Here is an 18,864-nt window from a genome sequence, read left to right on the forward strand (position 1 = left end):
TTTTTTTATTTTTACCTGTAATTACAATTTGATTTTATTCCTGATTTTACAGTCAGGGCATAAAAATGTTTTACTTTCTTCTCGATGTATGGTACAAATTGGTTTTCTGCATGTACTACATGATATTTGAGTCTTTCTATCACGTGCCCTGGCACAAAAGCTGCATCTTTGACTTGTATATTGTTGAATGTCTCTGGCAGGGGTTTCTGGCACTGTGTGCCCCGAGGAGTTAATTTCAATTTTAGTATAAAATTTAAATTATATTTGACAATTTTTATAAAAAAACGATTTAGTAATATATTTTCTAAGATTACCTGGAGGGATAAAAAAAAATAAAAAATATTTTGATAAGTTATAAAGACAAAACCGCATCTGGGGTACCTAAGATGCCCCTCACGGCCACGGAAAGGTTAAAGAAGGCTACTGTTAAAACAGATATACATATACAAATAATAAAAACAATTAACAGAAACCTTTGTAAGAAATGGTTTGTTTTAAGAAATTTCTCCTAAACAATCAGATACTGCTAATAACAACAAACAAATTAACTGTATTTGTATTGTGGTGGTTTGAGATGTCCTTGAGATAGAAAAGATTTTAAAATAAGAAATGAACACCCACTTCATAGAATAATATTTGGACAAGATGATTTTTCAGAATACAATCAGTTCATTGGTAGTAATTCCGTCCTAATGTGAGAGCTAAGTTTTATATGAAGTATTCCAAAAACATTTGGTAAATATTTGTATGCATACAATTTGTAATGCTTCAAAATTTCAAAAGAAAACAATCAGAACAATACTTGGGACCTGCATTAACGAAATTTAGGTCCACAATTACATTTATTGCATACAGAACTGCAATTTGAGCTCCAAAAACCAATTCATACTTACTTGAAATCCCAATAGGTTTATTTCTTCTTTACATTAGGAAGTGTTGAGACGTAATTATTGCACTTGCACTGAAAAACGTCACCGCTGCCGAATTTTTCTACAATGTACAAAGCACAGAGATCAATTTGGGCATGCGTTTAGTTTGTTTTGCGTTGTTCATTCTCTCATTGATTTTCTGTAACAAAATTTTTCTCTCACAACCTCTAGCCTTTCAAAATTCTGACACGGAACAACGGTTTCCATTTTGATTTTGATCAACCACCGACTGTCACTGTCGTTTGTCACTTGAATTTAATGTTCTGTTCAGATACCGGTTCATATATAGTTAATACGTATAAACTCCGATGTACGTCATTAAGTACGTCAGAAATTGAAGTTCACATTGTTGCCAAATCACAAAAAATGCCTGAATTCATTTAAAATCAAACAAATTATTAATGTCCACTTTACATCAACAATAAATTGAATAAGAAATTGACCAAGTTATTCAAGGCCAAATTTGACGAGTACAAAATGTATGGCTTGTAAAAGAAAATGAAGGAATTTGATGAAATAGAACAATTGGATATGTTTTATTTTGTCAAATTTCTTTATTTTCTTTTTATTCACGGCAAAATTGGATGTAGAATTGTGTTTTGTATACGCTGTGAGCTTCGCTGGTGTCGCTCCTGGCGGATTACTAATCAACTTTCACTGGTAATTTTTAAATTTATTATTTAATTGTTATCGCTTAATATTTACAACGCAAAAAAGTAATTAAATTATAATCGATTTTTTTAAGATTTTGCTAATCATTTTGACGTTCTATTGATAAAATATGGATTTCTTACTTCGGATACTTTCACAATTATCGTGTAGATGGCGGTAAGATTAATATATTAATTTATAATTAGATATTATGGAACATTAAAAAAACTTAAATTCAGTATTTAAAACGTATTGTATATTTAAGGTAAAATATATAACACAGCTTTGACAAACTAATACTTTTTATAATTAATGTTTTTAATTTTAATTTTAAATTAATCACTTTGACATTTATGTCAAATTTCCAGTAATCGTTTACAGACTTGTCACTACTGGCGCTCGCGAATTTGTAAATATCCCTTCTACGTACGAGCTCACAGCGTAGCCGAATTTGACCTTGAATAACTTGTTGTCAATTTCTTGTCCAATTATTGTTGATGTAAAGTGGACTTAATATACAATGTTAACTAATAAATAAAAAAAACTGGAAATAGAAAAGAATAATTAATTAATAATCTTACGTCAAAGACAATAATTTGAGCCGCTTTTGTGTTATCAAAAAGTATAAAAAACAACACATTTTTAATACTTATTTACTTTCAATAGGGAACTTGCATAAAATTTTAAATTCGAAAAAAATGTTATAAATCACAACATACGATAATTTAAAACATGTATCAAAGATAAAAAAGTTGTTTTTGTGTTCCGTTTGGCCCCGAAAGACGATTGTAAATTCAAATTATTGCAGGTAGCCCAAAACGGGTCGTGAAGTCATATGATTATATGTTTACATTCTGCACCAACAAAATAAACAAAATTGTATATAATTTTAAATCAGACATAGACATTATAAACGTCAGTAGAAAATACGTTTGGTTGTTTGAACTATATTTTAAATCCATAGAAAACTTGTACTTTTAGAAAATGGCAGTAAACAACACTTATGGTGTTTTCTTTTATTTTCCATAGTAAACCTTTTTTCCTTTCCTTCAAAAACTGTATCAAACTCCAATCTCAACAAACTGGTATATTTTGTTACAATGAGATACGATAAATGCCATTAGAATATAAATATTTTTCCCTTATTCCGAGACGATGAGCTGGCCAAATACCCAAGTAGGTGGAGGCCAATAAACTAAAGAAGAAGAAAAGAATAAACCTAAATATCACCTTAAATATAAATATAACCATAAAGTTAAACTATGTGACGTCACGGGTCGTTTGAACTATTTTAAAATACACAAGACTTTAAACTTGTACTTCTAAGTTATTAGTAGTTTTTGAAGCGTGAAATTTTGGAAATCTCATTTTTAAACAAAACTGAACAATATTGTGTACCTATTAAAAAAAATGTGACAGTTCCCTATTAAATTTTCAAATATAGACAACTATACAAGCTATATTGAGACCGCACTGTACTCGTACTCACAGATCAAACAGTGGCACACTATACGCTGTGAGCTCGTACGTAGAGGGGATAATTAAAAATTCGCGAGCGCCAGTAGTGACAAGTCTGTAAACTTTTACCGGAAAGTTGACATAATGTCAAAGTGATTAATTTAAAACATTGAAATTAAAAACATTATTAGAAAATAATATTAGTTGGTCAAAGCTGTGTTGTATATTTTTACCTTAAATATACTTACGTTTTAAATACTGAATTTAAGTTTTTTTAATACTTCCTAATATGTAATTATAAATTAATCTAAGCGCCATCTACACGATAATTGTGAAAGTATCCGAAGTAAGAATTTAATATTTCATTAATAGAAAGTTAAAATGATTAGCAAAATCCTTAAAAAATCGATTACAATTTAATTACTTTTTTGCGTTGTAAATATTAAGTGATAACAATTAAATAATAAATTTAAAAATTACCGGTGAAAGTTGCATTAGTAATCCGCTAGGAGCGACGATCTCGTACAGTCGGAAAAATTAAAGATTACCCATGAACGATCACATCAATCAGTTATTTTGTATTTGCTGTCTTTTTCTATAAATAACAAACGTTTGTTATAGAAAAATACAGCAAATACAAAATAAGTGATTGATGTGATCGTCCATGGGTATTCTTTCATTTTTCCGACTGTACTAATAGTTAATAAATTAACAAGACAAACAATGACTAATTTATGTGACGATATTCCTATAACAACAATAATCTACGTACTAAATTTACTGAAAAGATCGCCAAGTACCTACAGAGATCAGGAAATTCAAATACGAGGACAATAAAGAATGCAAAGTACCCAGACAATACCTATAATTATAGTCTCTACTACTGGTGTCATTCCGAAGAACCTCCTAGAAACTAAAAAAGCTAGGTCTGAATGAACATCTTTATAAGACCATGCAGAAAGCTGTAGGTACTGCTCTCGACGGCCATATATGTATGAAAATTTTGGGACATACACCTGCACACCAAGTCACCTAAGGCTCGATAACATGGAAAGAGCCCCACCAGAGCTCAATCATTTTGATACCGTATGTATCTGGGATGAGTCAATTTTCCACTTAGAGGGAGCGTGAGCCGTATGGCTAAATCTGGAATAAATACATAGTAAATAAATAAATGTAAATAATAATAATAAAACAAATCTTAAGTGTGTTCAGGAAACTGAATAAAGAATTAAAATAAGAAATCACATAAGTGGGTATAACTACTTTTAATATATTTTTCTCAATATAAGTGAAAGAAATTTTACGGACTTGCCTATAAATTTTTTTAATTCTATCAACACTGCTATAACATTAATTTTGTTCTAAAAGTTAAATTAATGTAAAAAACACAATTATTTAGCAAATATGCTAAATAAATCTTGTGTTTATAATGAAGTTGGTTTATATTGCAAAATAAGAGATAAATACGCAGCAACTGATCCAAGAATCTCCAACAAAATGCTCTTTTTAACTGGTACAGCCACTGCGAAAACATATTTTTTATTGCTTGTTATGTATTTTGCCAAAAGTAGCAGATTGCATCGTTGTACTTTATTTAACACTTGAGATGAATTAATCAGAATTCGGTAACATATATCAGACGTCTTGTGAGCTTCGTTTGATGTTTGGTCGCAAGAAAAAGAGATGATAACACCGCAACCCTAAAGATAAAAAGCAAATTTTATTATGTTTCATTACAAAATAACGTTAAATATAATACTTTAATGTTGTCTATCTATTCGTAATATACAGTAACCGCCACGCTACTAGACACACGGGTACATTAAGCTAATACTGTCCTGTAGACCCATCACTTGTTGCACTGTTTATTTTTATATCTAATGACGTCTAGAACGTCAGACTATGTACATATATATCATAGAAACCAATTATTCCAGAAAGCCACTGCGCATCCGCTAGGAAAAGTATTCCGATTCGGATTTTTTGCACAATCTTACTCAAAAAGGACCCCCTTTTAACAAATTTTCATGTTGCCAGGACCAAAAGTGGGTCAAACATTTTTTAAACGTTTTTTTTTGTTTTTTTCCTAAAATTATTTTTTTTTTGCATGGAACAAAGTTTTTTAGGGTTTTTGGATCATTTCAAACAGAAAAGGTCTTTAGTGACATTTCTCTAAAGTTGATAGTTTTTGATATATTATAAGCGATTAAAAATTGAAAAATTTCGAAATTGGCCATTTTTAACCCTCAAAAAAAAAACTATGTGAAAAACTGAAAATTTGAATGTTGCCAAGGTAGATAGATATTCTTTAAACATCGATTGATGAAATCCCAAAGAGTTTTTTGCAAAACAATATTCAAAACTCCTTTGTTTTTTAATTGCTAATCAAGCGTGCGCGATACTATTTTCCACCGTTGCATGTGTATACAGTATGGTGCAAATGAAAGGAATAAATTCGTTATTTCGTAAACCGGCGATTTTAAGGAAAAATCCCGAAACAGGTCGATTTTTATTTTTAAGTTATGATATTGTGGCATATATGGTATACTAGTGACGTCATCCATCTGGGCGTGATGACGTAATCGATGATTTTTTAAAATGAGAATAGGGGTCGTGTGCTAGCTCATTTGAAAGGTTCTTCAATTCTCTATTCAGTAATGTAAACATTTATATAATTATTTATACAGGGTGTCCTTCTACTTCTTTTTTGTCAAATAATTTAATTAAAAAAAAGTTTTTTGGACACCCTGTATAAATAATTATGTAAATGTTTACATTACTGAATAGAGAATTGAAGAAGCTTTCAAATGAGCTACCACACGACCCCTATTCTCATTTAAAAAAATCATCGATTACGTCATCACGCCCAGACGGATGACGTTACTAGTATACCATATATGCCACAATATCATAACTTAAAAATAAAAATCGACCTGTTTCGGGTTTCTTCCTTAAAGTCGCCGGTTTACGATATAACGAATTTATTCCTTTCGTTTGCACCTGTATACACATGCAACGGTGGAAAATAGTGTCGCGCACGCGTGATTAGAAATTAAAAAACCAAGGGGTTTTGAATACTGTATTGCAAAAAACTCTTCGGGATTTCATCAATCGATGTTTAAAGAATATCTACGTACCTTGCCAAAATTCAAATTTTAAGTTTTTCACATAGTTTTTGAAGCTTAAAAATGGCCGATTTGGCAATTTTTCAAGATTTAATCGCTTATTTATCAAAAACTGTCAACTTTAGAGAAAAGTCACCAAAGACCTTTTCTGTTTGGAATGATCCAAAAAATCTAAAAAACTTTGTTCCATGCAAAAAAAATAATTTTAGGAAAAAAACAAAAAAAAAACGTTTAAAAAATTTTTGACCCACTTTTGTTCCTGGCAACATGCAAATTTGTTAAAAGGGGTCCTTTTTGAGTAAGATTGTGCAAAAAATCCGAATCGGAATATTTTTCCTAGAGGATGCGCAGTGGCTTTCTGGAGTAAATGTAAAGTTAACATGCCTGAGTTTCATCCATTGTAGCTTTAATGAGTCTTATCAGCTTGTGTGGTATTGGCAATTCATCCAATATATAGTATAGTTTGTTCCTTTTGACTGAGTCGTATGCCTGTTTAAAGTCTACAAACACGTTGTGAACATCAATATCGTGTTCCCATGATTTGCTCAAGATCTGTTTGACTGTAAATATTTTATCCAGTGTCCATCTTCCCCGTCGGAAGCTCGTCTGATACTCTCCAATAATATTTTCTGCTAGTGGTTGGAGCCGCTGGTTTATAATATACGTGAGGACTTTATATGCAGTACATAGTAGAGATATTCCACGGTAGTTTTCGCACTGGAGTTTGTCTCCTTTTTTATAGATCGGGCATACTATAGTTTTCTTCCAGTTGTTAGGTATTTTCTCTTCTTACCATATGTTTTTGATGAGCGCGTGGATGTGACTTGCTAGGTAGTCGCCACCTACCTTATACAGTTCTGCTGGTATTTCGTCAACTCCTGGAGCTTTATTGTTTTAATAGCTTCGAAAACTTCCTCTATAGTTGGAGCTTCTACTACATTACCTACTTCATTCTCTTCTACGTAGGTCATACCCATTTCATCTTCCATGTCTTCTTGTGTTCCAAAGGGTCTGAAAATAATGCTTCCAGGTTTCTGTGAATTTCTGTTGGTCACTAATTATTTGCCCACTTTCATCTTTACATAGACTTGTTTGAGGTTTATACCCACTTCTTATTTTTTTTAGGTATTCGTAAGTCCCTCTAATTTCGTTGCTTTTGAAATTGTCTTCCATTATTTCTATTTGTAGTCTTTTGTTCTAGATCCGCCGATTCGTATTTGGTAAGACCTTGATGAGTTGATTTGTAGTAAAACACTCTTTGGTGTCAGGGTTGAGAATTCCTTCGTCCGTCCGTCTTCCGAGGAGTTCCGAGGAGTAACTTAATTTAAAACTCTTCCTCCACGCAAGCTGAGATCGACTCGGTAGCAGCTTGCGTAGTGGAGAAGTATAATATCTCACGTAAGTTTTAAAAAGCCCTTACCATAAAAACTGCCATCTGCAAAGCACAAGATAAGGCTACCATAGGTAAAATTTCAAAATCCTTTCCATTCAGGAGTAATTTAACAGGAATAAATACTCCATGGATCAACACCAAAATAATTTTTCCAAATATCATAAGAAGCGGCCATCCATATATGTCGCTTACAATATTAATACAGTTCACGATTTCTTCGTAATGCTTTTGAATACATAAAATATCATTTAAAGTTAAATTTTCTTTAAACGCTTGTTGTAGATCATCATTGATAACTTTAAGTAAGGTTTTTAAACTTTTCACAATGAGACATATTTGTATGACTGTGACAGAAACGACGACTGTGTTCATATAGTACGATAAAAAGAACTGCAACATTTTCTGTGGTATTGCCACTATGTGACAATCGAACGTTTCAAGAAGTGTTATATAGGTCAAGAAACCTATTACCCAGTACACTGTATTTCTGTTTGCGGGAATACTATTTCGTGAGATTGTTTTGTATGTTTCTGAAACAGAAATTACCAGAGGTTACTAATGAGTTTAAAAACATGAGCAAAAGAATAATCAATTATTAAATGAAAAATAACAAAATAGTCAAGTAACATGTGTATCATGATTATCATTCAACCTATTCGGTCCACTAGTGGACCTAGGTCTCTAGGTTTTGGTTCCATATTTTGTCTATTTTTGTCATGCCAAGAATTGATCTTTCCATGCGCCTTTGTGCAACTCGCATTTTCAGTGCTGTTGTTTTTGTGAGTGTGAGATTTTCAGTTTCGTATGTCATAATAGGAAGAACGCTCCCAGATAGCACAAGTACGTTTTATGGACATCCAATGGACGTACATCTGTGTACATTGGAACGTCCAATGGACGTCCCGCTAAGGTACAATGGACATCCGATGGACGTCTAACGAACGTCCAGACCCAGCAAACAGACCGACTTGTTAATTACGTGAATTTTGGGTACATTTGTCACCAATATACGTAAATTGCTTACGTGAATTTCACGTGAAAATTTGGTTGGAATGTCACATTGAAAATACGTCTTTAAATTACGTGAAAAACTCGTCTTCAATAGACGTGTTATTTACCTTAAATAGCAATAAAATGTTTCGGGAAATTCACGTTGCAAATACGTGTTGATTAACGTATCTTTTAGGGAATGTATATATTAGGTATTCACGTGAAAGATACGTCCACGTAAATAATTCGACCTTAAGTAACTTATGAATCACCTAATTATTACTCTCATATGATATAAATAAAACAAGCATATAAAGTATTAACAATGTATTTATTTAGTAGAATTTAGAGACTTTAAAACATTTGTCTTGTATAATTATTATACAAGATAATGAACCAAAAATGGTACCGACCTAAAGAGACATTAAAAAATTTGCCAACACAAAACACAACACAGGGCACTTTTTATTTCGAGAAGGACACTTTCTTGTTTTTTCCAATTGCATCATCGGCACTTCAACACTCGAGCAGTGAGGTAAACGTTAATACGAAAGACATTATTATAAATAAACCCGCCTAAAATAAAACGAGGGAAATAAAGCTAATCACATTTCACGTTTCACTTTTTGTTGTGAGAAATGCGAGAAGCTGATATTAGAGGTTATGATCATCGATTATAAAAATCGATTATTTTTAAATTACAGTTAAACTATTCTACTTACTTTAAATTAGTATTATGTATTTTCTTTTTGTTTTTAAATTTCTTCTACTATTAACTAATTGGTCTTACTAAAAATCTATTTCAATACCAGAATAATATAAAAAAAAAATCCTATTGAAAGGTATCTATTATTCGATAAATCGATTAATTTAGTTTTCGAACCAACTATGTAAGTCACGTACCGTGGTCACGTGAAAGTATTTAAAGGAGGAGAAAGGCTTGGTAGTACGTCATCACCGCGCGCGATTTGAAAATTAGACTCAACATCATTTTAGCTCCTGTGATATTTTTAAAGAAAAAAATAGCAAATCAAGGTTGGATTGAAGTAGTTATGCTAAATGATTTTAAAAGCGAAATCATAAACTTTTTGTTTAAATATTATTATTATTATTTACATTACTTTTACGTGAAATACATCTAATTTTTCGACGTCCATAAAATACAGTGAGTAAAATTCAAGCGATACGTATTTAACCAACACCGTTGTAAAATTTTGTTTTCCAAAATATTTCTCAAAATTTAACCAAAGGAAGTTATTTCTGTTTCGTGATTATTACGTGAAATAAACGTACTTTTGCGATGTAACCGACATTCACACCTATTATAAAAACATGTAGGGGAAGGTGGTATATACCGGGACAATTTTCTATAATTTGTAATAACAATTTAAATTCTGGAGATATTTTATTTAAATTAGGTACAGAGGTAGGGGGTAAATATTCCTTTAAAACATTTTTTTTTTAAACATTTTTACTTTGATATTTTTCACAAAAAACTGGCTGACCCATAATGTACCCATGTCCCACTGTATACCATCATCTGGTATATATTGGGACGCCCTATGGTTCATATTGGGACATAATACAATGATGTATTTAAATGGTTTATTATATTCCAAAATAATCAAAACAAGAACAAAAACAACATCTTCGATAAAAAGACAAGCAAAGAGCAAAAATTTAAAATTGAAAATAAAAACATATTTGGTAAAAAAGAAATAAAAAAAACTCAATAATGAAGTACCTACACTAAACTAACTAATAGTTCATGTTGAAAGAAGATAGATCATAATCAAAACTAAGGTTTTTCATAGATCTCTGCGTTCCTCCAAAAATTGCGGGTTTGGGTAACTTTTGAATAATTTGTTCTATTGTAACAATGTCTTCGTCTCTTTCATCAGGGAAAATGAAGTTAGTTGAAGTAGTCTTGCATTTTTTCAAAAAGTTTATGGAATATTCATCTGCCTCTATTTTGTCTATTTGTCCTATAAAATGCTTGTATGATTTCTTGGTGGCATATTCAACTATCACAAAATCTTTGATCCGTAACGTTTCATCCGGAGGAATATTTTGCAAATCTTCGAAATCCTCCAGATCATTGTCAGAATCATTAACTACTGCCTCTTCTTCAGTATCACTCTCGGAAGATGTTTCATAAAAAACCTTCCTTTTTGCACTGCGAGCAACTTTCTTCCGTGCTTGTTTTTCTTTTTCTTTCTGAATTCTCTCCTCCTCACTTCTCTTTTTCTCATCCATAAAAGGCGAACTAGTAAGAATTGTGGATTTAAGTTTAGGCCGGCCCTTCCTGATATTTTTCTCTGCTCTGCCTTTGGAAAAGGCTTAACCTGCTCTGACGAAAGAAATTCATCTGTTTGATTTACACCTTGATTACTAGTGGACGGTTCTGGCTCTGAATAATTGTGGGGCTTTTCATTATTGTCATCGGTCTGTATATTAGCTTCAAATGGTCTATCTGTAACATAGGAGCTTAGAAAGTCCTCCTCTTTGAAAACTTCAGAATCTACAGGTGATATTCCAGTTTTTCTAAATGACGACAAAATATTAGTAGGGGTAAAAGCTTTTGGTAGTATTTTACCCACAATACCGGCAACATCATAAATAGTGACAGGAACACCTGGATGATTGATCATCCAATTATCAGTCTCTTTATTATAAAAAGTCTTGAATGGACCATGACATCCCACGTCAAGGGGCTGCAGTTTCCCGCTGCAGTGAGGTGATATTGTTAGTAATACTATACCATTGTCTTTGGAATATTTTATAATTTTATAATCACAGTGGCTTTCATGATTGTCCATGATTAATAATATTTTTTTTTCTTTACTACATCGCGTAACGTCCACTAAATGTTTAAGAAAATTATCGGTCGTCATCCAACCAGTTTTGAATGCAGCCCCTTGAGATCCAACAGGTGCTCCATTTAACATGTGGGATTTAAAATTTTGACGAGGAAATATAAAATAAGGAGGACAGTAATTTCCATTTGCACAAATCGCTATACACATTGTTACTAATGTACCTCGTTCTGCACTTGTTACTTTTCCCACTTGTTTCAGTCCTTTGGGTGCTATAATTTTTGGTGGTCTGTGCACCGTCGTGATTCCGGTTTCATCGCAGTTGAATATTTCGTTTGTTGAAAACTAGTATTTTAACATAACACTTTTTAAATTATCGAAAAATGCCGATACGTTATGAGCATTAAAACTAGTAGCTCTGCTTAGACTCGTTGCCTCAGGTGTCCTTAATGTCAAATTGCTGCGAATTCTAAATAGCCGCATCCAATCAATACCAGCACATTTATTTTCCTCCCATGACTTTGGAACTCTTTTATTATTTGCCACTGCATATTGGTACGCAAACTCACATGTGGCTTGTACAGTGAGTACATGACAAATCTTACATGCTTTTATTAAATAATCAGCCAGAAGTTTTTCTTCTTCATCTGAGAAAGTTTGCGTAAAGCCATGATTTCGATTAAAATTAAAAGATTTTTTTTCATCTTCACTACATCCCTTAAATTTTGAAACCATTCTTTGCAAATAAGATTTCGTAACTGAAAATCTGTCTGCTGCTGCACGTATTGACAATTCTCCAGCTACAACCATCTCACTGGCATTTTTCATTTTTCTTATATACTCTTCATGATCTTGTTTACTTTTCTGAATGAATTTTAACTGATCCTTTCTACTGTGTTTTGGCATCTGTAAAAAAACTGGCGTTAACTTGTTTCGCTCTTAAAGAATACAACAAGATTTATTATTTAAGGGGGCGTTCAAGTATTACGTAACGCGATTTTTGAAGATTTTTGACCCACCTTCCCCCATGTAACGCACCTAAATGGGGCGTTTAAGTATTGCGTAACGCAATTTTTGAAGATTTTTGACCACTCCCCTCCCCCAACCTGCGTTAAGTAATACTTAAACAGCCCCTAAATATCTTTTTCGTAGATACTACATATACAAATTTGGAAAATAATTCTAATTGGGAAATAAGCCACAATTTAAGTTGAAAAATGATTTTATTGATGTTTAGACTTGCACTTCAGAGGTCGTTATCGAAATACAAAATATTAGAATAGTAAATTACATAAATGCAACAGAGAAATAGCTTCAAAGCAATACAAATATGTTATGGTACATAGTGGGACACTTCCCTGTATATACCACATACTAGTGTCCCATTAAGTACCATTACATTAAATTTATAAACATTACTATCAGTTTACTAAAATCATTTTTAGGAGAAATATATCAATACACATACCTTTAACACACTTTCCAGCACCTCACTGTGAAATTTCAGAAACTTTGATAATGTTGTTACGGAATAATAATTCATAAAAAGCACGTAAAAAAGTTAGTTTCCGTTTACAAAAACGTAACCTCAGCCATTACAGTCTTATACTAAGTCGGTAAATAGCAAACTGCAACTCAAAAGAACTCTTCTAGTGTTGGCTTTTAACCTTTAATTTAACTGCACCTACTTTATCATAGATGGCGAGATATGTACCACGTCCCATTATATACCACGTCCCAGTATATACCACCGTCCCAGTATATATACTATATTCGTCATTATGATTTTATATTATTCTGATGTCAAACATGTATAAAGGAAACACTAATATATAGGTGAATGATTTGGCACTGAAATTTTTTCCCGTCATAAATCACCGTGTTACGTATTCGTTGAAATTTGTCGTAAATTTAACGTAATCATCACGTAACTGGGCTCAAACCTGTTTGCTGGGGAGTTCACAAAATTGGACGACAAGAATCTACAGGTCGAGCAAGTCTTGTAAATTTCACGATTGCGAGCCACGTTTCACGCAACCGTGTTTGCGTACTTGTGTTTCGAGTTGCGTGGTCGTGCGGAGTTATATTTACCAATTCGCGCAATCGTACTTGAGACGCTGTGTCGGGTGAGGTGTTTGAAAATTTGTGTAACTTGATTGCTTGATTCTGTGGTGTGAAGGTGGTTAAACTTTTGTTTTATTTTTTTTTTGTTTTGTTTGTTTTTGTTGTTGCGAATATATCGCAGAAAGTTTTTAGATGAAGTAATTGTATGATGAAGATAACACAGAAAATACAAGAAGGCAGCATACTTTGCAAAACAATTGTTACAATTTGAAATCAACAATTTGTTAAGTTGTTGTCTTGCAGGTAAAAAAAGTGACTTTTTAAAAAAATTATATCTTGGAAACTAAAAATTATTTTTATTTATAATTGAAACATGTAAAAGTATAGTACTCTCAAAAAAATTTCAGCCAAAAATATTCATTTTTGTAGAGTTGACTGCAATTTTTCCACAACAGCCCTTTTTTGCAGTGAGCAGCATAACAAGTCCAGTCTCATCTGAAATCAAAGTTTCTTGTAGTTTATACCTCTGGCTAGTGAATGAACAAAGGATTTTTTATTAGATGAGGTCATTTTTGTTTTATAAAAAAAAACTACTTTAAAAATGAGAAAAATTGGGGTCAAAAATGTGTTTAAACTTATGTAAAATCTTCAAATTTAATTTTTTTTAATTCCTTCGTTCATATTCTAGCCAGAGGTATAAACTACAAGAAACTTTTTGATTTCAGATGAGATAGTTATGCTGCCAACGCAAAAAAACTTAAACTCTACAAAAATGAATATTTTTGGCTGAAACTTTTTTTGAGACTACCTTAAGTACTATACTTTTACATGTTCCAATTATAAATAAAAATAAATTTTAGTTTTCGAGATATAATTTTTTTAAAGTCACTTTTTTACCCACAAGCCCTTAAAAAAATGTTTGGAAGAATATGTTTGATGGCCAAGATGCATACATATATTTAGAAGGAAAGTTCCTGATTTCTGTAGTATAATACATAATACCGAAGAGGAAGTAGCCCTAAGCGCCGGACTCCACTTGCGATTTGTAGTTGTGAAGATTGAACACATTCTTTCAAATAGAAGTCAATCCATGATTATTTAGTCACAAATGGATTGACTTGTATTTGAAACAATGTGTTCAATCTTCCTGATTACAAATCGCAAGTGGAGTGCGGCGGTAATAACACCAAAATATTCAATATAGGTCCATAGAAGGTACACAGACATTGAAAAATTCCTGGAATATCCCCGAAAACATGTTCCCTGAACATCCCAGGAAAATCCTGTGTCAGCATTTTAAACATTACCTGAATGTCTTATTGGAACATTCCATGAATGTCCACGAATGTTCTCTGGACATTCAAAATATATTTTGTAGACATTCCCTGGATATACCAGAAATACAGTGATGAGCGCTCTAATAACCGGCAAAATAGCACAAAAGATGTATTAAGTAGTGAGATAAAAAGACATGAAACTAGTTGAGCTGGGAAATTTAGCGATATTAACTTATACATTTAGATTGTATTGATTGTGTACCACCTTCAGACGTATCAGACGAGTTTGGAAACTACCACTGTCACAGTGACAGTTTTAGTTGACATACTCCTCCGATATGTGTAAAGGTGGGATCAATATAACGTAAATTTAAAGGTTAATTTCGCTAAATTTCCCAGCTCGACTAGTTTCATTTCTTTTTATCTCACAACTAAATATGTTGCCCATATTTTGCCGGTTATTAGGGCACTTATCACTGTACATCCTTGCTGATGTGACAATACCTCCTATCTGTTTTTTCATGAGTTTTGTATGAGAGATGGAAAAACATGTTTTAAGGTCACCTCCTGTGTTCATATGTAAGTTTTGACTTGTTTTGTAGTTCATAGATAGTTTAATTTACTACAAAACAAGTCAAAAAATATCATATGAAAACAGGAGGTGACCCTAAGACAAGTTTTTAGTCTCTCTTACAAAACTCATGAAAAAACAAATAGGATGTATTATTACATCACTGACGATATGTGGCCATACCAAATAATACATCCTTTATAAATATAAACATTTTTATTGAACAAAATCTTTTCATACATTTTTTTAATGCAATTTACTGATATTCCTAAATATTTCAAAAAAATGTGTCACATTTGCTTTGTAAACCTTTCTTTTGCCTTTCGTAGCCACATATTCCGTTTCCTTCCTGGTTTTTTGTAGACCACTTCTCTCAGCTGATTCTAAAAAAAATGAAATAAATGGTAATTTTTCTATCCTTTACAATTAACAATCAGAAGAAATATTATTTACAGATAATGATATGCATAATAATAATAGGTTTGTTCTAGCATCAGTTTGAAACCATCAGCGAATAGTGGACCAGCGCGAGTAGAGGGGATCGCACTGGTGACTGTATTATGTTCTTTTACTGACCAACTGTTTGCTGATGGTTTTTGACTAGTTTGACTGTTTGCTAGAACAAACCTAATAATAATAAATATTTTGTATTTTGACAATGACATCTGATGTGGAAGTCAAAACATTAATAAAATTATTTTTTCAAGTTAACTTTCACATGCGCGTCTTAAAATTGTACTTTTAATATTTATATCATAAATAACTATTAAAACTATCTTAAGAGGAAACAGTATCGATCAACAGGTAGCGAAAATGTGTTCCAAGATTGCGGCTGTAATTTTGAATATTTTTCAAGATATTTGGCACACATATTCGTAATATAATAAAGAATGGCGGTACAGAGCCCAATTTGAAAAATATATTATTATGTGGAAATTACTCTGTAATTAAATACAATATAAAAAAAACGAGCTTGTACCGCCATTAAGAAGAACAAAAAAATACACTTTCTTCAAATACAACTTTTTATCCGATTTTGTGTTATTTTGGAACTACTAAAATTTTTTATTTCATTAGTAGTTCCAAAATTACACAAAATCTAGGCATCGGAAAAAAAAGTTTATTTGAAGAAAGTGTATTTTTTTGTTCTTCTTAATGGCGGTACAGGCTCGTTTTTTAAATATTGTATAATTACAGAGTAATTTCCACATATTAATATATTTTTCAAATTGGGCTCTGTACCGCCATTCTTTATTATTTTACGAATACGTGTGCCAAATGCCTCGAAAAAATATTCAAAATTACAGTGACAATCTTGGAACACGTTTTGGCTACCTGTTTATCGCTACTGTATTACCTTAAAACATTGTAATTTGCTAAACCAGTATATTTTACTCTACTAGCTACCTCATTTTCCACTGTTTCTAAAGACTTGTTTACATGGGTAGAGTTTTGAGGAGAGTAGGGTAGCGGTAGTACTCTACCAAAAATGGCTTGATACCATTCACATGAGGAGAGTACAAGTATATTACTGATGCTAGTATAGTGAAACCGATTTTTGTATTTTTAAACACTCTTGATTATAAGTGCACCTTAAATTCTTAATTTTTTGCTTAAGCTCGTTTACTCCAAAGCCCCCTTTGCCATTCTTTCGACGATTTCATCCTCCGCAGCTTGCTGCAAACTTTTATTTCTGTAGTATACACTACCTAAATTCCATAAACACTGGTATTCGCCGTATTATAGCTCTACAAGTTTTAAAGTTTCATCTTCGGTGAACTTCATTTTCACTATTTACACAAAACACAATTCCAGCCAGAATGACAGCGCCCCCATGTACTCTCCTACCTACTCTATTCTGCCATAATTGAGCGTGTTCCATGGGTAGAGTGTGCAGCCGAGTAGACATTTTGGCAGTAGTGGTGGTCATAGAGTAGTTACTTTGCCATAGGTTGCTAGTCACTCTACTTTAACTCCAACTATACACTCTACCAGCTATTCTACTGTGCTGAGCATTTTTACAGGTAGAGTTACTCTACTCTATCAAGTACTTGCATCATTACTCTACCTGTGTAAACAAGTCTTAAATCTACTGAATGAAAATCTACTTAATCTTAATCTACTCTTAATGAAAAATGTCTAAAATCATTTACCCACCTAGTATTATTGTAGAATTTAAGACAGTCCAGTGCCTTATAAATAATTTCAATATGAATATTTTTTCCTTTAATTCTCCTTTGATACCACTTCATTTTAGATTTTGGGGAACTTATTTCATTGTGTTTATAGCCCATATTTATTGAAGGAACCCAATCTGGAGATTGTTATTATCGATTAAGTCGGCTGGTTTTCCTATAAGATTAAAATGTTAACATCTTCAAAAATCGTTACTGTTGTAATTGTAACTTACCAGATATAAAATGATTACAGCAGACAGGACAGGAAAATTTTCATTTCGCTAGTAAAACCTGTACATTGTATTGCATTTAACCATTGTTGTCTCTCAGATACCTTATTTAGTTCAGTTTAAAAGTGAACTTTATCACAATTACTTTGCATTTCACACTTCAAAACACAACACCAATGAAGCATAATTATCTTTCTAAATTAATACTTCCAGAGAAAATGTTAAATTAATCTTTGTACAACACAATATTACAAAGAAATACAACTAAAATTATCTAAAACTCATTAAGAACAGATAGAATAAGATTTATCTTTTACACCCAGTAGCCATATTGACATATTGATTTAATTTTGACAGCATGTTGGAACGGATTTAAATTTGGTAAATGTAACTCCGCAAGACCACGCAACTCGAAACACAAGTACGCAAACACGGTTGCGTGAAGCGTGGCTCGCAATCGTGAAATTTACGAGACTTGCTCGACCTGTAGATTCTTGTTTCAATGTACAGCCGGTTCCTAAAAAAACTGATACGACTCTTAGTAAGATTTGATCATGTTGAGCAGTGTATTTGATTGATCTGACATTATATTTATTATGACAGACAAATAATAAAATAAACAAACAACAAACAACTGATTACATATTATGTTAATTCATAAATTGTACTAATTATTAAGGTCTAAATGTTTATATTATTTTGGATTCCTGTATTTTATAAAGAGTATATATATGATAGTTTTTACATCAAATAGATCACATAATTATTGTAAACGTGGATTATACAACAAAACAAATTAATATTCAATGTAAATAAATAAAAACTTAAGAAATAGAGAACAAGTATTAAGTTATAATCTTTTAAGATTTGTAGGGCAAGCGTTTTTGCACTGCATTGTTAATAATTATTAAAAAACGGCTCCGAACTCTTGGGAGAAGCCGATAGGTTTCTTTGTATATGTCTACAATAATAACTAGTTGTCAGATACCTGGATTATTCCAAGTCGTGATAAAATTAGGTGAAATTTATATTTTTATAGTAGAGGATCTTCGAATCCGGAGCAATCCTATACTTTTTTTTATTTTTTTGAAACCGGTAAGCACAAAATTAGTTTGGTGTTTAAAAAAATTAAAACAAACTGTTTAAAGTATATTTATTTTTAAGAAATCATATAATAGAA

General features: G+C 32.0%; 1 protein-coding gene and 1 long non-coding RNA gene across 2 annotated transcripts in view; both read right to left on the reverse strand.

Moving 5' to 3' along the window:
* LOC114324350 (uncharacterized) overlaps positions 1 to 1,128 on the reverse strand; it is a 47,687-nt gene extending 46,559 nt beyond the window's left edge. The window contains exon 1 of the mRNA XM_028272153.2: positions 894 to 1,128. The gene's annotated coding sequence lies outside the window, so the exon portion shown is untranslated. The remainder of the gene's footprint in view (positions 1 to 893) is intronic.
* A 14,346-nt stretch (positions 1,129 to 15,474) lies between these two features.
* Positions 15,475 to 18,401, reverse strand: LOC126880229 (uncharacterized). Its single transcript, XR_007696509.1, has 3 exons — positions 17,688 to 18,401; positions 17,435 to 17,629; positions 15,475 to 15,660 (listed from the first exon to the last, which is right to left on the reverse strand). It is a non-coding gene; the product is annotated as an uncharacterized LOC126880229 (long non-coding RNA).
* Between the last annotated feature and the right edge of the window lie 463 nt (positions 18,402 to 18,864).

This window comes from Diabrotica virgifera, chromosome 1 (genome assembly GCF_917563875.1).
Source record: "Diabrotica virgifera virgifera chromosome 1, PGI_DIABVI_V3a".
Taxonomy (NCBI): Eukaryota; Metazoa; Arthropoda; class Insecta; order Coleoptera; family Chrysomelidae; genus Diabrotica; species Diabrotica virgifera.